The sequence below is a fragment of the Mus caroli genome, unplaced genomic scaffold (genome assembly GCF_978045245.1).
Source record: "Mus caroli unplaced genomic scaffold, Mus_caroli_1 scaffold_7, whole genome shotgun sequence".
Taxonomy (NCBI): Eukaryota; Metazoa; Chordata; class Mammalia; order Rodentia; family Muridae; genus Mus; species Mus caroli.
Window position 1 is genome coordinate 94,521,061 of NW_028227262.1, and position 18,822 is coordinate 94,539,882.

At 41.7% G+C, this 18,822-nt stretch overlaps 1 protein-coding gene across 2 annotated transcripts in view; it reads right to left on the minus strand.

The window, feature by feature from the left end:
* Positions 1-18,822, minus strand: part of Wipf3 (WAS/WASL interacting protein family member 3) — an 83,911-nt gene that overhangs the window by 54,064 nt on the left and 11,025 nt on the right. The window lies entirely within an intron of this gene.

Here is an 18,822-nt window from a genome sequence, read left to right on the forward strand (position 1 = left end):
CAGAGATTACCAGATGGCGAAAGGTAAACGTAATAACCTTACTAACAGAAACCAAGACCACTCACCATCATCAGAACCCAGCACTCCCACTTCGCCCAGTCCAGGGCACCCCAACACACCGGAAAAGCTAGACACGGATCTAAAAGCATATCTCATGATGATGGTAGAGGACATCAAGAAGGACTTTAATAACTCACTTAAAGAATTACAGGAGAACATGGCTAAAGAGTTACGAGTCCTTAAAGAAAAACAGGATAACACAATCAAACAGGTAGAAGTCCTTAAAGAAAAACAGGATAACACAATCAAACAGGTAGAAGTCCTTAAAGAAAAACAGGAAAACATATCCAAACAGATGATGGAAATGAACAAAACCATACTAGACCTAAAAAGGGAAGTAGACACAATAAAGAAAACCCAAAATGAGGCAACACTGGAGATAGAAACCCTAGGAAAGAAATCTGGAACCATAGATACGAGCATCAGCAACAGAATACAAGAGATGGAAGAGAGAATCTCAGGTGCAGAAGATTCCATAGAGAACATCGGCACAACAATCAAGGAAAATGTAAAACGCAAAAAGATCCTAACTCAAAACATCCAAGAAATACAGGACACAATGAGAAGACCAAATCTACGGATAATAGGAGTGGATGAGAATGAAGATTTTCAACTCAAAGGACCAGCAAACATCTTCAACAAAATTATAGAAGAAAACTTCCCAAATCTAAAGAAAGAGATGCCCATGAACATACAAGAAGCCTACAGAACTCCAAATAGACTGGACCAGAAAAGAAATACCTCCCGACACATAATAAGCTGAACAACAAATGCACTAAATAAAGATAGAATACTAAAAGCAGTAAGAGAAAAAGGCCAAGTAACATATAAAGGCAAGCCTATCAGAATTACACCAGATTATTCACCAGAGACTATGAAAGCCAGAAGATCCTGGACAGATGTTATACAGACACTAAAAGAACACAAATTCCAGCCCAGGCTACTATACCCAGCCAAACTCTCAATTAACATAGATGGAGAAACCAAAGTATTCCACGACAAAACCAAATTCACACATTATCTCTCCACGAATCCAGCCCTTCAAAGGATAATAACAGGAAAAAAACAATACAAGGACATGAACCTAGAAACAACAAGAAGGTAATCCCTCAACAAACCTAAAAGAAGACAGCCACAAGAACAGAATGCCAACTTTAACAACAAAAATAACAGGAAACAACAATTACTTTTCCTTAATATTTCTTAATATCAATGGACTAAACTCCCCGATAAAAAGACATAGACTAACAAACTGGCTACACAAACAAGACCCAACATTTTGCTGCTTACAGGAAACTCATCTCAGAGAAAAAGATAGACACTACCTCAGAATGAAAGGCTGGAAAACAATTTTCCAAGCAAATGGCATGAAGAAACAAGCTGGAGTAGCCATTCTAATATCTGATAAGATTGACTTCCAACCCAAAGTCATCAAAAAAAGACAGGGAGGGGCACTTCATACTCATCAAAGGTAAAATCCTCCAAGAGGAACTATCAATCCTGAATATCTATGCTCCAAATACAAAGGCAGCCACATTCATTAAAGAAACTTTAGTAAATCTCAAAGCACACATTGCACCTCATACAATAATAGTGGGAGACTTCAACACACCACTTTCACCAATGGACCGATCATGGAAACAGAAACTAAACAGGGACACAGTGAAACTAACAGAAGTTATGAATCAAATGGATCTGGCAGATGTCTACAGAACATTCTATCCTAAAACAAAAGGATATACCTTCTTCTCAGCACCTCATGGTACCTTCTCCAAAATTGACCACATAATTGGTCACAAAACAGGCCTCAACAGATACAAAAATATTGAAATTGTCCCATGCATCCTATCAGATCACCATGGACTAAGGCTGATCTTCAATAACAAAATAAATAATACAAAGCCAACATTCACGTGGAAACTGAACAACACTCTTCTCAATGATACCTTGGTCAAGGAAGGAATAAAGAAAGAAATTAAGGACTTTTTAGAGTTCAATGAAAATGAAGCCACAACATACCCAAACTTATGGGATGCAATGAAAGCATTTCTAAGAGGAAAACTCATAGCTCTGAGTGCCTCCAAAAAGAAACTAGAGAGAGCACATATTAGCACCTTGACAACACACCTAAAAGCACTAGAACAAAAGGAAGCAAATTCACCCAAGAGGAGTAGACGGCAGGAAATAATCAAACTCAGGGGCGAAATCAACCAAGTGGAAACAAGAAGAACTATCCAAAGAATCAACCTATCAAGGAGCTGGTTCTTTGAGAAAATCAACAAGATAGATAAACCCTTAGCCAGACTCACTAGAGGGCACAGGGAAAGCATCCTAATTAACAAAATCAGAAATGAAAAAGGAGACATAACAACAGATCCTGAAGACATCCAAAACACCATCAGATCCTTCTACCAAAGGCTATACTCAACAAAACTGGAGAACCTGGATGAAATGGAGAAGTTCCTAGACAGATACCAGGTACCAAAGTTGAATCAAGATCAGGTTAATGATCTAAACAGCCCTATATCCCCCAAAGAAATAGAAGCAGTCATTAATAGTCTCCCAACTAAAAAAAGCCCAGGACCAGATGGGTTTAGTGCAGAGTTCTATCAGACCTTCAAAGAAGATCTAATCCCAGTTCTTCACAAACTATTCCACAAAATAGAAACAGAAGGTACTCTACCCAACTCATTCTATGAAGCCACAATTACTCTGATACCTAAACCACAAAAAGACCCAACAAAGATAGAAAACTTCAGACCAATATCCCTTATGAATATTGATGCAAAAATCCTCAATAAAGTTCTTGCTAACCGAATCCAAGAACACATCAAAACAATCATCCATCCTGACCAAGTAGGTTTCATCCCAGGGATGCAGGGATGGTTCAATATACAGAAATCCATCAACGTAATCCAGTATATAAACAAACTCAAAGACAAAAACCACATGGTCATCTCGTTAGATGCGGAAAAAGCATTTGACAAGATCCAACACCCATTCATGATAAAAGTCTTGGAAAGATCAGGAATTCAAGGCCCATACCTAAACAGGATAAAAGCAATCTACAGCAAACCAGTAGCCAACATCAAAGTAAATGGTGAGAAGCTTGAAGCAATCCCTCTAAAATCAGGGACTAGACAAGGCTGTCCACTTTCTCCATACCTATTCAACATTGTACTTGAAGTCCTAGCCAGAGCAATTCGACAACAAAAGGAGATCAAAGGGATACAAATTGGAAAAGATGAAGTCAAAATATCACTTTTTGCAGATGATATGATAGTATATATAAGTGACCCTAAAAATTCCACCAGAGAACTCCTAAGCCTGATAAACAGCTTCGGTGAAGTAGCTGGATATAAAATTAACTCAAACAAATCAATGGCCTTTCTCTACACAAAGAATAAACAGGCTGAGAAAGAAATTAGGGAAACAACACCCTTCTCAATAGTCACAAATAATATAAAATATCTTGGCGTGGCTCTAACTAAGAAGTGAAAGATCTGTATAATAAAAACTTCAAGTCTCTGAAGAAAGAAATTCTAGAAGATCTCAGAAGATGGAAAGATCTCCCATGCTCATGGATTGGCAGGATCAACATTGTAAAAATGGCTATCTTGCCAAAAGCAATCTACAGATTCAATGCAATCCCCATCAAAATTCCAACTCAATTCTTCAACGAATTCGAAAGTGCAATCTGCAAATTCATCTGGAATAACAAAAAACCTAGAATAGCAAAAATTCTTCTCAAGGATAAAAGAACCTCTGGTGGAATCACCATGTCGGACCTAAAGCTTTACTACAGAGCAATTGTGATAAAAACTGCATGGTACTGGTATAGTGACAGACAAATAGACCAATGGAATAGAATTGAAGACCCAGAAATGAACCCACACACCTACGGTCACTTGATCTTCGACAAGGGAGCTAAAAACATCCAGTGGAAGAAAGACAGCATTTTCAACAAATGGTGCTGGCACAACTGGTTGTTAACATGTAGAAGAATGCGAATCGATCCATTCCTATCTCCTTGTACTAAGGTCAAGTCTAAGTGGATCAAGGAACTTCTCATAAAACCAGAGACACTGAAACTTATAGAGGAGAAAGTGGGGAAAAGCCTTGAAGATATGGGCACAGGGGAAAAATTCTTGGATAGAACAGCAATGGCTTGTGCTGTAAGATCGAGAATTGACAAGTGGGACCTCATGAAACTGCAAAGCTTCTGCAAGGAAAAAGACACCATCAATAAGACAAAAAAACCACCAACAGATTGGGAAAGGATCTTCACCTATCCTAAATCAGATAAGGGACTAATATCCAATATATATAAAGAACTCAAGAAGGTGGACTCCAGAAAGTCAAATAACCCCATTAAAAATGGGGCTCAGAACTGAACAAAGAATTCTCACCTGAGGAATACTGAATGGCAGAGAAGCACCTGAAAAAATGTTCAACATCCTTAATCATCAGGGAAATGCAAATCAAAACAACCCTGAGATTCCACCTCACACCAGTCAGAATGGCTAAGATCAAAAATTCAGGTGACAGCAGATGCTGGCGAGGATGTGGAGAAAGAGGAACACTCCTCCATTGTTGGTGGGATTGCAAGCTTGTACAACCACTCTGGAAATCAGTCTGGCGGTTCCTCAGAAAATTGGACATAGTACTACCGGAGGATCCAGCAATACCTCTCCTGGGCATATATCCAGAAGATGTCCCAACCGGTAAGAAGGACACATGCTCCACTATGTTCATAGCAGCCTTATTTATAATAGCCAGAAGCTGGAAAGAACCCAGATGTCCCTCAACAGAGGAATGGATACAGAAATTATGGTACATTTACACAATGGAGTACTACTCAGCTATTAAAAAGAATGAATTTATGAAATTCCTAGCCAAATGGATGGACCTGGAGGGCATCATCTTGAGTGAGGTAACACAATCACAAAGGAACTCACACAATATGTATTCACTGATAAGTGGATATTAGCCCAAAACTTAGGATACCCAAGATATAAGATACAAGTTGCTAAACGCATGAAACTCAAGAAGAATGAAGACCAAAGTGTGGACACTGTGCCCCTTCTTAGAATTGGGAACAAAACACCCAGGGAAGGAGTTACAGAGACAAGGTTTGGAGCTGTGATGAAAGGATGGACCATCTAGAGACTGCCGTATCCAGGGATCCATCCCATAATCAGCTTCTAAACGCTGACACCATTGCATACACTAGCAAGATTTTGCTGAAAGGACCCAAATATAGCTGTCTCTTGTGAGACGATGCCGGGGCCTAGCAAAAACAGGAGTGGATGCTCACAGTCAGCTATTGGATGTATCACAGGGCTCCCAATGGAGAAGCTAGAGAAAGTACCCAAGGAGCTAAAGGGTTCTGCAACCCTATAGTTGGAACAACATGATGAACTCACCAGTACCCCGGAGCTCTTGTCTCTAGCTGCATATGTATCGAAAGATGGCCTAGTCAGCCATCACTGGAAAGAGAGGCCCATTGGACTTGCAAACTTTATATGCCCCCATATAGGGGAATTCCAGGGCCAAAAGAATGGGAATGGGTGGGTAGGGAAGTGGGGGGCGCTATGGGGGACTTTTGGGATAGCATTGGAAATGTAATTGAGGAAAATATGTAATAAAAATATTAAAAATTAAAAAAAGAATAGACATTAGGGAAATATATTGTGCAGTTTATATGCTGCGGGGTCATACTTTCATATCTAAGGATTTGATATAGTGACTAGATCTCCAAGACAGGTTCCTGATGAGTCAGAAGAGCCTAAGATGGAGCCTTGTACCACACAAAAGCTCCTCAGAGTCAAGAGAAGCAGGAGACAGAAAGGTTTCAGCAAGAGAACATGAGCAAAGTCATAAATGTGGAGTTAGCTAGATAATCATGAACTTTGGGGTAACACAAATCAAGGAAAACAAACAACTGGCCACAAAGATCCTTGGTAGATGTGGAATGGAAGTTCTTGAGGGGCAAATTGTTCAAATTTCATAATTTTAACAGGGCTGAATGTGTAAGATAAACCTGGATTGCATGGTTCTCCAAGAGTAGATACTGATGGTGAGCATCTAGCATCTCTACCGAGAAATCACACACTCGGTGGTGAAAGTTTGAAAGTCTCACTCTGATTCTTATATATATTCTAATACATGAGCATCTCTTGGCTCCAGTTGCCCCAAAAGCTGTTCCTGTACATCATGAACATTTCCAATATCCCTGGCACAAATTTAACTTGGTCTATGGAAAGTTGATGGAAATATAACATTTTGTTGATAGAATTTAAAACAGCTATATTGAAGTAGTGATTTTAAATATATTTACAATATCTCAGTTTACTTCATTTGCTGTGTCCCAATAATTCCAGGTTTCTATGAAATGACTCTGTTATTCTATAACCAAATTTTTACTGTCTATAAGACAATACTTTAACTTTTCTCATTTTCTTTTGTTCTTTAAGAGCAAGAAAAGTCCTGTAGCATATAATTTTCAGTGGACTCTATAATATAATTCATAGACATTGAGGTACAAGGTAACTATAATATAGATCTTCCTTCCAGATTTTATGATCTATGTCTTAGACTCTAACCAGAAAGAAAAGGAAGCAATACAAGCAATTACAATTACTTAAATGATGCAATACTGTTGTTCCAGCTGTAGGAATTCAGTACAGGTGCTTCCAATGCCCATAGGTCTCTTCTCTGTGTGATTGCATAAGATTTTATAAGTGTATAAGTTGTTCTATCATTCATAAAGACAATAAATAAATATGTTAAATTAATTGGAAATAAAGAAAATGGGTACATTTAAAAGGAAACGCTTTTAGAAAATGTTGCTTTTATTCTTATTTTTGCCTGTCCCTTCAATACTGAAGTGGAATTATTTGTAGACACTGTGATATTCAATAATAAGATAAAAGAAACAGCACCCATGCTGTTTCTCAGAGGATCATACCAAAACACAGAAACAGTTGTTAAATCATGGACTTTAGAAGAATTAAAGGTTTATATTTCATCTTTAAGAATGGATGAAAGTTATAATGTAGAGCCAGTCAAGTGTATATTATTTTCTTTTCTGTATGGGTTTCTGTCACAGTTCATCCCATAAGTACTTTAAATGGCTTTTAGTGTTTTATAAACAGAACAAAAGTTGTGTCCATCAATGGGATTCATGTGAATTTTAATTATGCATGTTTTAGTATATTTGATGTGTAATTGTGATAAGCTATCAATGATGAGACAGTAGTGAACTGTGCCAGTCACTCAAATTGCCCATTTACAATGCTGACTTATTTATTTCTATGGATATAATAAATGAAGGAAGATGGTTTAAAAAAAAATAAACACACACACACCCCTCCCTCATTCTAAAGTGATTTCCCTGTGAGTTCTTCATCCTTAACCTGCAGTTCTATCAGTTTTATTGTGTTCTGCACAGATCTCATCTTCTACACAGAATGACATCTGACCGCTCAATGTCGCACGTTCAGCCTCACACAGGATGCCAGCCTGAAGCAAGGCTTATCAGAGTGCTCTCATCTTCCCGTGCCTTTCTAATATGTCAGCTATCCCTTTCCTTGACGTTCCCTTATTGCTGTTTCTGTATAGCTGTCTTAGTGCAGTCTCCTTGTGTAGACTTTGTGTTCCTGGTGTTTGTGGCACACAGAGCTTCTGGCAAGGTTCTACAAATACAGTTCTGTTTCTAATGGTTAATATTATAAGATATCTGATCTCCAGATATATGCATTTCTTTGCAACCCGTGTGTGTGTGTGTGTGTGTGTGTGTGTGTGTGTGTGTGTGTGCACGTGTATACTTCTTCACTGCTACAGAGGCAAAACAACCAAGCAACATGATTCTGTAACACTGTCACCACTGGTATTTATTTCTCTCTACCTTTTCCATGGTGCAGACTCTGAGCCAAGCTAGCCAGAGTTCCCACAACAGTCCTTCACAGACAACAGGCCTGCCCTGGCTTATATAGGCATATGTTATATGCCACAACAGTCACAGCTTCAGACTTGGTCTGATGTGATGAGGAGAAGAAATAAGGACACAGACACATGCCCAGGAAAGCTGGGATCGGGTGGCCTGTCTGCTCTGATGGAGAGGTACCACCAGCAGCCGGGAAACTCGGGGCATTTATTATAGATCACTGAATGAGGAGACAGACAATTGTATACAGCTGAAAAGGAGGCCGGTCTTGGCAGGAGGTTTCTGTTCACATCCTAAGCTCAGCTGTACCACATCTTTCATTAAACTAACCAGTGTGTGCTACTTACATTACTTCGGTTTGCAAAGATTTAAAAATGCTTTTCAGGTCAAGTAAAGAATGAGGGCCCACAGGGTGAGAATGATCCTTTGTTTGTTTCTCCCTCTGTGCCCTTGTTCTTTACCTGGCTTTGTCCCAGGGAACTGCAGAGCAATTAGGTACCCCTGGGATCCAGCCTTGCTGAAATCACAGGGCATAATTTTCCAAAGTTTGGGATTAAAGGATATTTTTTTGTGTGTAGTGCTTCGTGGCTATGGAAGCTTTTTTCCCCCCCTTGACAGATATAATCATCAAATGACTTTCTAGAGAGGTACATTTTAGAGTCTGACAGTTAAGAATACCAAGCTCCAGGAAGTCACAGGCGGCACCAGCAAGCTCTTTGATGCTTTATGCTCTCTTCAACCATTAAAAAAACAATCTTTATTTTGTTCTGAAATTTATTCAAAATGCTTAAGATATTTAAAAAGCCAGATATCCAAAAGCTTTTATACTTTTTCCTAACTTGTGAAATATTCAAAAGGCAGCATTCGCACACACATTAGCTATTTAAACAGGAGGGAGAATGTCAACAGACTAGGTCCCAGGTCTGCTTGGCCTTTTCCCCAGCTACATTTTTCCTGGAAAAAAATATAAGTGCTTTAAGGCTTCATGCTTAGCCTAAACAGAGTCCACAGGACAGGTCCTCTATACAGGTCCCAGAACACAGTGGCTGTGCTTAGCATCACCACGAATAACTAGGAAAACCATCATGAAAGGAAGAAGATAAACGCCCCAATGGAAGCTGGGAGGATAAACGCCCCCATGCATGTTGGAACAGCAAGGAGGGCAACCGCACTTCAGTCTGGAGTGGGGGCATAATAAAGGAACCTTTGGTGGAAGTTACTGAGTTTTCAAAAGGCCAGCAGGTGGCTCAGAGACCTGTCCTTAGCAGGGATGGCATGAAAACAGGGGAACAGAAGTGTCTGCTTGAGTGGGAGAGACGAGCAGAGGGCTAGGGACACACAGGAGTTTGTGTGGTGCTCAGCTACTCTGCAGATGAGGTGGATGTTTGTCTTGTGCCCTCCCACTATCTTTAAACACATTTTCTACAAAACACAAGAAATCCCCTGTGGTGTGAGCCAGCCAGAACCCAGGACCCCTTCTCCAGCTCCCCTCCTAAGTAGAGAGCAGGCTGTGGCCACAGATTCAAATAGGACAACAAAGAGGGGTAGTGGGCTGAGGCCTGGAGGTCCACACTCAGCTCTCAATAACTGGTACTGCATAGGTATGTAATCCCAGTATTGGCCAAAACTTCCTCCTCTCTCCCCAAGAAAAGCCAGCTTTTATTTTAATTCAAATTTGAAATGTGACTTCATATAGTTTTCCTTCAGTATCTGCAAGGTCAGTTCCAGGAACTCCCATGGATACCAAATTCTCAGGTATTCAAATCCTTGTATTTGTTACATGGCATATGTTTATTTCATGTAACCTACACACAGCCTTGAGATGTTCTAGATTTCCTATAGATCATGCATAATACCTAATACACGGTAAATTTTGTGCAAACAGTCGCTGCACTGCATTGTTCAGGGAATAACTTCATGGGAGGAAAAGATGGACACACAGGGATGTACGGTGCGTGCGTGTGTGTGTGTGTGTGTGTGTGTGTGTGTGTGCGCGCGTGTGCGCGTGCGCTCAGCACAGCAGCAACGTTTCCTAGTATACTCAGTCCACAGTTGGTTTAATCAGCAGATATGGATGGTTTGGAGGGCTGTCTGCATTTCTCAAATCATCTGTATGCCCCAGTGGGCCAACAGAACTTGTGTGTCACACAGCTCTCTCACAAACTGCCGTACTGCAAACTATTTCCAGAGAGCTCTGGTTGCTTGGGGGGTTGGGTGGAGGTGGGTAGGCCTTTCCCTGATATAGGTGATAACTATCCTGGCCCCTGGGTCTCCTTTCTTTGCATGGCCAGCCATCTGTGTCCACTCAGAGGGAGATTTGAGCATAAGGTTTTTCTATATCCCCCTTCGTCTTAACACTTCTAATTGAGTTTCTCCAATTGGTTAGCTCATGAAACCAGATAGAAGAATAGAGATCCACTTCCTCTGACCTAACAGGGATGAAGGAACCCCAGGAGGCAACCTACACTCACACCACTGAGAGCCTGTCCCATCTAAGGACTGGTCACTCAAGTATATTTATCACAAGGGTCCTGCAGCCAGGACAGGATAACTTCTGACTCTGGGCAAACGCACTGAGAATTAAGGATCCTCAAAATATGCATGGAAAATTTGCAACCTGTAAATACACAATAACAAAGGAGTTTTATAGCTTAAAGATGGTCTGCAGGTCACTTATAGACACATCCTGTTGGCACCTGCTATCTAGAAGATTCTCTGAGCAGCCTGTCCAGGATCTCCTGCCCAGCCCACTCTCTCCCCCAAGCCTGTCTTCCTGCTGGCCTCTTGCACACTCTACATGATATAAGATGGCTGGGAATATTTGCCCTCTGAAGAGGCAGCTTTGAGGAAGGGATGTTGACCTGAGTAAAAAGGGGACAGGGGAGGGGAAGTAAAAACAGCACAGGAATAAAAAAAAAGGAAGAAACTTCCAATCAAAAAAATGTGGTAGACAGAAACTCTCACACACACCACCTGAACTCACACTTCTAGCAACTCATGCTTTTAGATAAAATGTCAGCCATGAAGAACAAAGTCACATGATTCGCAGAACAACGGGTGAAGGCAATCCTATTTATTGATAGAATTAAAGCCAACCTCAGGAAAAATAAAATATCATATTTTCTCACTTGTAACTTCCTGGATTTCATACAGCTACATAAAATCAGGTATGGATATATGACATGGCATTTCAGAGTAAAACTGTCTAGGGGGACAGAGGGGACTAGTGGGGAGGGAGGTGAGAGGAGATGGAAGCAGCAGGTATTAGGGGGAATGTGCTTAGCATGGAACATACACCTGTATGAACACTTAGAGAACCCTGGGACTGTATTATGATGAGCCGCGGGGAACCCAGCCACAGCTCGCAGCAGGTGCCTTTCTTCGAGCCTCTCACATAAGGATGCTTAGGTTGCTTTGTGGAACTCACACTGAGCCCTGGAGGGGCTGCTGTCCTGGTCCAGGGCCCAGCATTCTCTCTGCACTAAGCTGGTCTCAGTTGCCTGTCTGCAGGTGGCTTTTGTGGATTTTAGAACACCCACCTGAACTTAGGTTTTCAGCATTTTCTATAAATCAACTCATGCTTTTAGATAAAAGCATTTACTCTGAAAAAGAAAATTTAACTTTTGACCGTAAATGGTAAGGGAAGAGTACCCACCATCCATGGAAGTTAGTAGTAAGGACAAACACAATCATTATCAAACTGATGATGTTTATCGACATGCCCTCAAAACTCATCTCCAATTTCTCAGGGGAACCTACATCGAATCCTTGGGAGCAAAGGCCTAGGATAATGGTCACATGTTTTTCAGAGGAGTTGAACACAAGCTTTCCTCCCTACTCCCCCAGGACAGGCCAACACTGATGCCCTGGGAACCACAACACTGCTGCCCTGTGGACCACAACACTGATCCCTGGGGACCATAACACTGATCCTTGGGGACCACAACATGGCTGTCCTGGGGACCACAGCACTGCTGTCCTGCAGACCACAGCACTGATCCCTGGAGATCACAACACTGCTGCCCTGGAGACCACAACACTGATCCCTGGGGACCACAACACTGATCCCTGGGTACCACATTCTGAGAGACTCTGGTGGAAGCTCCTGAGAAAGGCAGCGTCTCTGCCAGACACAGGATCAGCATACCTGGCAGTGTCTCCCAGTAAGGGATACACAAACCAGCAAAGGCCTACTGAGTTTAGGATGCCGAACACTGGCTCACAGCCACAAGCTGTGTCCTTGCTGAGAAAACTGAGTTTCTCCCAGATTCACTGACTTTCAGCAGGCCAAGCCCATGCAATTGGCAGGCTGTACTTAGAGCTGGAAATGACTAAGGCAGGGTGAGGATGCCTGTCTCGTTTCAGAGAAGAATGCAGCACCAGAGAAACGCCAGTGCAACATCGGCTCTGGAGCTCCATCCTGCTCAGATGTCCCAGTACGCTATTAGCTGAACAGTCAGAGGCTCATCTCTGCAGATTCTCAAATGATACATTCCTTAACCACCATCGGTATGAAACTCAGTGTCCCACCTGCAGTGAGCTCATAAATCAGATTCCTTTTATTAGACTCTTTCTGAGATGCAAATTGGTTACCAGCTCATTCACTGAATTCTTTATAATGTTTGAACAGCACTTGGTGAAGGGAAAATTGGAGATATTGATAATATTCACCATGACTCAAACGCATAATAACCAATGTGCGTGGTTCCCCAGGGTGAGAGCAGAGTGCTGGCTTCCTGTCTTGTCTTTTTTCTACCACTGGGATGACTAAAAGAACTGGGATCATTAAAATTATATTTATCACACAGCTGTAAGGAAACATCAGTTTATGTAATAGTTACATGTCTAAAGAGCACAGCTCTACTTTTGGAAAACAGAGTCCACCTTATCCATCATCACAATCAGATTATTATCCGTTATTGTATAACAAATCACTTTATAAAATGAAGGCTACCTCTGTAATTTAAGGTGCAAGGTTTTACCTGGAGGGTGTTTTGAACTCCTTAACAGCTGGGTCGTACCTCTTCCCTGGGAACTACACATTATACAGAAATGCTGTCCTTTGGGGTAACATCATTCGGACTAGAGATGGCAGTGAGCAACCTGCCAGACACAGGGTCAACGTCCTTAGCAGCATCTTCCAGTGAGGGATGCACATGCTGGCTTAGGCCCCTGTGCCTAGGAGATGTAATGAACAAGATGGTCTCTGATTTTCAAAAGAAGAGGTGCATTTTTTAGAAGCGTTAACTATTACACAAGGTGATGCTTCCTGGAACTACAGATGGTTAGCGAGGCCCCGTGTGAGTCCTCCAGAGTAGTAAACGCTCTTAACCACTGAGCTATCTTTCCTGACATTCCTTATTATTATGGAGAAAAGCAATGCTGGTTTTTGTGATAACTAAGGAAGAATGATACAGCTTTAGAGATATTATCCACATCACAGAATTCCAGACAGATAATGTAAGACCCAATATTTATATCCAGCTAAACTGCCATTGCAGTAAAAAGGCAAGTGTAAATGTTTTAAATATACCAAATTCAAAATCCCGGATGTGCACTGATGATAGTACATAGGAAAAGCCTGGCTCTACAGGTAGCATAGTGTGACTGCCATTTATTTGGGTCTATTTTCTCTTCTCAGCTCCCAGTTAGATCTCAGCTTTTTCTATATACATTGCATGTCTTCTCTTGTATGTGGAAAGTATGTTCGTGCATGTGTGTGTGTGTGTGTGTGTGTGTGTGTGTATAATGGAAGTAGAAACAGGATCTTGATGGGGAGGATAGGATTTTTGTTTTTTTTTGTTTTTTGTTTTTGTTTCTCAAGACAGGGTTTCTCTGTAGCCCTGGCTGTCCTGGAACTCACTCTGTAGACCAGGCTGGCCTCGAACTCAGAAATCCACCTGTCTCTGCCTCCCAAGTGCTGGGATTAAAGGCGTGTGCCACCACTGCCTGGCTAGGATCTTAAGGGTAAGGAGGGAGCGCCATTTGGAGAAAGTAGGAGAATAGCAAGATGGTAGGAAAGGACTAGGAGAGGACGGAGCAGGTGAATAAAAACAAAGAATTCTAACTTTAGAACTAATAAAAAGGAAGGAATGCAGCTAATATCCAAAGTAGAATCCTACCATCCAGACTATCAGCCCGGGGATGAAACCAGCAAGAATCTTCAGGCAAAAAGGGACACACAGTGGAGAATACAGACACATTGACATTTTAGCTGTTACACAGAAAGTCAAAATACCTGTGAAGTGAGTCAGCCATATACGTCCAAGAATAAAAGTATATTTAAAAATGTAAGTGTAAATACTAGAAAAATTAAGGGGAAAATCCTACAGCTAAAACTGAATGGCAAAAAAATGGAGAGATTTCAAAAGGAATGGTGTGTGTGTGTGTGTGTGTGTGTGTGTGTGAGTATTTGGCATTGATTATGGAAAGAGAATTAGACATTCACTACATTAAAAACATACACAAGCAAAACCAGGGCCCAGAGGAATTCAGAGATTAGAGTTAACTATAGAGGCATCTGGAAAAAGTTAAAACAGAGTCTACTTTCAGGTAGAATATGGAAACAAAACAAATTAAAATGGTTCATTAGGTGACAGGCAAAAGGGCAAAGTTGGCAGTAAAACTTAAGCAGAACAGAATGAAAATAAAAGCAAAGGTATCTGACCATCGATTCACAGAGTCAGCTAAGCCTGCACGCTACTGAGGATGCTTTCAGATCGGACCAAAATCCTCCTGTGCGCTATCCAAACCACGAAAACTGAGTCAAAAAAAGTTGAAATCAGTCCAAAATCATAAATAAGATAATATGAATTCTTTACAATGTTGAAGATTGTAAAAGGGGTGTGGGGGGTGGGATGGGGAGGGGGGAGGAAGCAAGCACCAGAAATTTCAACTGCCAATTAGTACTGACCAGAGCAATAATGCAAAATTGCAAGGAGTCTGTGGTAGATCAATTCTACAACACCAGTGCGCAGGAAGTGGAGGCAGGAAAGGTGCATGTTCGAGACCAGCCTGAGCTCCACAGTGAGCCTTTCAAGCAAGCAAGGAAACAAACAAAACCATTGTAGGCCACCCAAGGGAGACTGGACAGAGCTGGGGTTTTCATTGTGGAACTGCCCGCCCACATCAGACCTATTAGACAGCACTTTAAACATAATGCCAAGGCTGGGAACATGGCTAAGTACTGAAGTGACTGCCACAAAGGCATGAGGACCCAAGTCCAGATCCCTAGGACCTGTATAAAAGTTGGGCTCACATCTCTAGCCCCATCGCTGGCCAGCAGTGGTGGGGATAGGCAGGTCTCTGGAGCTCACCGGCCAGCTAGACTAGCTAAACTGAGGGACTCTAGGCTGTGAGAGGAGGCCCTGTCTCAAACTAGGAGGTAGCGCGAAAATGAGGAAGACACCTGAAGCTGACCTCTGACTTCCATGTGTGCTCACACCTGTGCAGACACCCACAGAAACAATGCATATGCCAGATACACAAACAAAAAGGCTTATATAAATGGAAGGTAGAAAAAAAATGGCTGCATTTCCTGAGCATAAAAGATTCATTCTTTAAGTAGCTCTTAATATAGGCACAGAAACACTGTACATTCACTGCTCCTGTGGCGGGGGGTGGTGGGGTGGTGGTGGTGTGTGCACAGGAGAAAGGGGCGGGGATGGGGTGGGGAGGATGGCCTTAACCAAAAGGCAGGAACACAGCAGATTAGACTCTCTTCAGAATCCAATACAGGAAGACTCAGAGAACACCCTCAAATGCTAGCACAGAAAACACTGGAGCACTAAATAAACAACTGAACGATCCTGTGAAATCAGGTTGTGACAGAGGGAACACGGCCAAAGCACAGGTCAGAGCACATCAGAGCTGTCAGCGATGACAGTGACACGGACAGACAAGAGGACTGTAATGGCAAAGGCTCCACTAAAGGGAGTTGAGAGAAAGGAACCCGTTTTATCTGTGAGTTTAAAGATTAGAAATTAGAGAAATGATACATGTTAGGACTTATAAAGGCGCAAGGCTTCTCTGAAAATCAGACAGCAAACCAAATCCTCCAAAAGAGCAGAAAATAGGAAGAACAGGGAAGGGAGGGAGGCTGTGACAGGAAGATGCTAAACGCTTCTGTTCTAATCTGAAAGCACAGATTAAAGTGGACTGCTTTCTGTTAAAATGTGGATTAGTGAAGTGACCAAGAAAGGATGGGACACACTGAAGATGTCAAAGGTTTCCTGACAGTAAACAGAAGGGCCCTATCACCAGATTCCACCCAGCTACTCAGGGAAGAGCCTATCTACAGACAGCAGACAGACCCAAAGCTGAGACAGACAGACAGACCCCTAACTCCCACAGCACTGACCAACCTCACGTACGAGCAAGATCTGAGAAACATAAACAAGCAGAAATCTGAAATACTTAAAGTAACACAGCCATCAACCAAGGCCAGTTCAAAGACAAGGGCATTTCAGCCCGGTATGGTGATACACACCTTATTTAATCCCAGCATCTGGGAGGCCAAGGCAGGCAGATCTCTGTGAGTTGGAGGCCAGAGAGTGAGTTCCAGGATAGCCATAGCTATATAATGAGACACTGTCTTGAAAAATCAAAGGCAGGGACATTTCAAGGCAAAAGCCACCTCCTAATCTAATTCCTCATAGTAGGAGCATTGAAAAAGAAAATCAGCGCCAGCAATATAGGCTCTGAAGGTGAAGGTGCTTGCTGCACAAGCCTGCAACATTGAGTTTGATTCCTAGAACCCAGACAAAGGGAGAATGAGAGAACCGACTCTACAACGTTGTCCTCTGACCTCCACATGAGCGCTGTGTCACACAAGCCCACACACCTTTCATACTCCCCCACCTACAACGATATAAATAGAATTATTTCCACAGCTATCTCCTGATTATAATGCAAAACACGTCATAGTAAATGAGGGAAGACTCAATACATTCCAGTTACAGTCAGGGACAAGTCAGGAATGAATGCACTGTTGTCACTTCCTGATGTCATCACTCCAGAGGTGGGAGTCACTCGATTCAATTATAAAGGAAATAAAGCATATATTTATATATTAGTTGGAAAGGAGCTTGCTTGCCCCCTCTTCAGTAATATGACAATGTACATGGAAACCTAAGAGAATCAGTAGGAAGATAACTTTGAATCATAAGGAAAGTTTTTTTTTAATTTTTTAAAAAATGTTTTATTAGATATTTTCTTCATTTACATTTCAATAAGGAAAGTTTTAAAGGTGACTCCTCAGAACCAGTAAACAAACTCTCAGCATCCCTTCTGTAAATAGAAAACAGCTGCTGGAGAATACTGCCGCCTTCGGAGACAATGGCTCTTGCAAGTCAGCCTGAAAATATGGAACAGAATAAGCAGAGACAAGATGAACATGTAAGACGTGGCTGCGAAACAGAGAAGACACAGAGAAAACAAACTTTTACTTTCCAGCAGAAAAGACCAATGCCAGACAAACATTAACTTGGTCTGTACTGTGCTGCGAACTTCAGTGATCATGATGGATCAGAATGGGGCAAGACGTTCTCAAGTTCACAGCAAAACTCAAGTCCTTGGGTAACAAAGTGATAAAGCCGTACCATTAGGAAGAATAGAGAGTTAGATGGGTATTGAATCTTAGAGCCCCAAACAACTCTATATTTAGAAGTTTTGGCTCTAGATATTTATAAAAAGACACTGTATTTGGGATGAGGGGAAAAGAAGACATGTTATTTAATAAAAATGATTGAGAAAACTGGGGAGCAAACTAGACACAAAGATGCCAATGAAAAATATAAAAGACTTAAAAAAAACCCCTCCAAGACAAGGTGTGGCAGAGACTGTTGGGGGGGGGGGTAAGAGCGCCAGCAAGCAATGAGGCAACGAAGACCCAAATCTGAATTCTCAGCTACCGCATAAAGAAAAGCTGACCAGGATTGTAAAGTCCCAGCATTAGAGGTGGGGACAGGAGGAGGAGTCTGGGATGGCACTGGCTGGCCTAGCTAACAAAGTGGGTTTTGAGTCACTGAGAGTCCCTACCTCAAGAGAATAAGGCTGAGAACAACCGAGGAAGACACTCAGTGTTATCCTCTGGTCTTTGTGTGTGCGCGCGCGCGCGCGCACACACACACACACACACACACACACACACACGGGTGCATGCACCAGTACATTCAAAGGCATGAGCCATGCTTGGATGTATCACACACACACATACATACATACATGCACATGCACACTTACATACATACACACCCAACATCTTATACATCCCCCCATACAAACAGAAACTTCCAAGATAAGAAAGACCTTTTAAAAAAGCTCTAAGGGGAAATGTCCCTGCAGTTAACAAGCATGTAAGGACATAAAACACAATATTAAAGGCATACATCACTGCAGATGGGAGAAAAATAAGACTGAAACAAGCAAACTGCAAATTAGGGAGAAACGATATCAAATTAAAAGTCCAGTAATATGGCTTTCTATTTTTCACACAAACACTTATAAGTTCATAACAAAACAAAGAGTATAAACGACATTAAAACACGCTCAATGTTGCTCCAAATTATTCATGTTAAACCCACAAAATACCGCTGTGTGTCCATCTGGTCATCTAGGCTCACAAGGTGGATAAACATGCATTGGAGGGTAGGGGCTCACTCACTGTCCTGCACTCCACAGAGAGCAGGAGTCACTCATTCTCATGTGCTGGGGAGAGTGTGGGGTCACATGTATCAAGTTTTACACACACTTTTCAATTTTAGGACTTTATCTTTATGCCATGCCTAGACTTATGAGAAACAGTATTTTTTTTT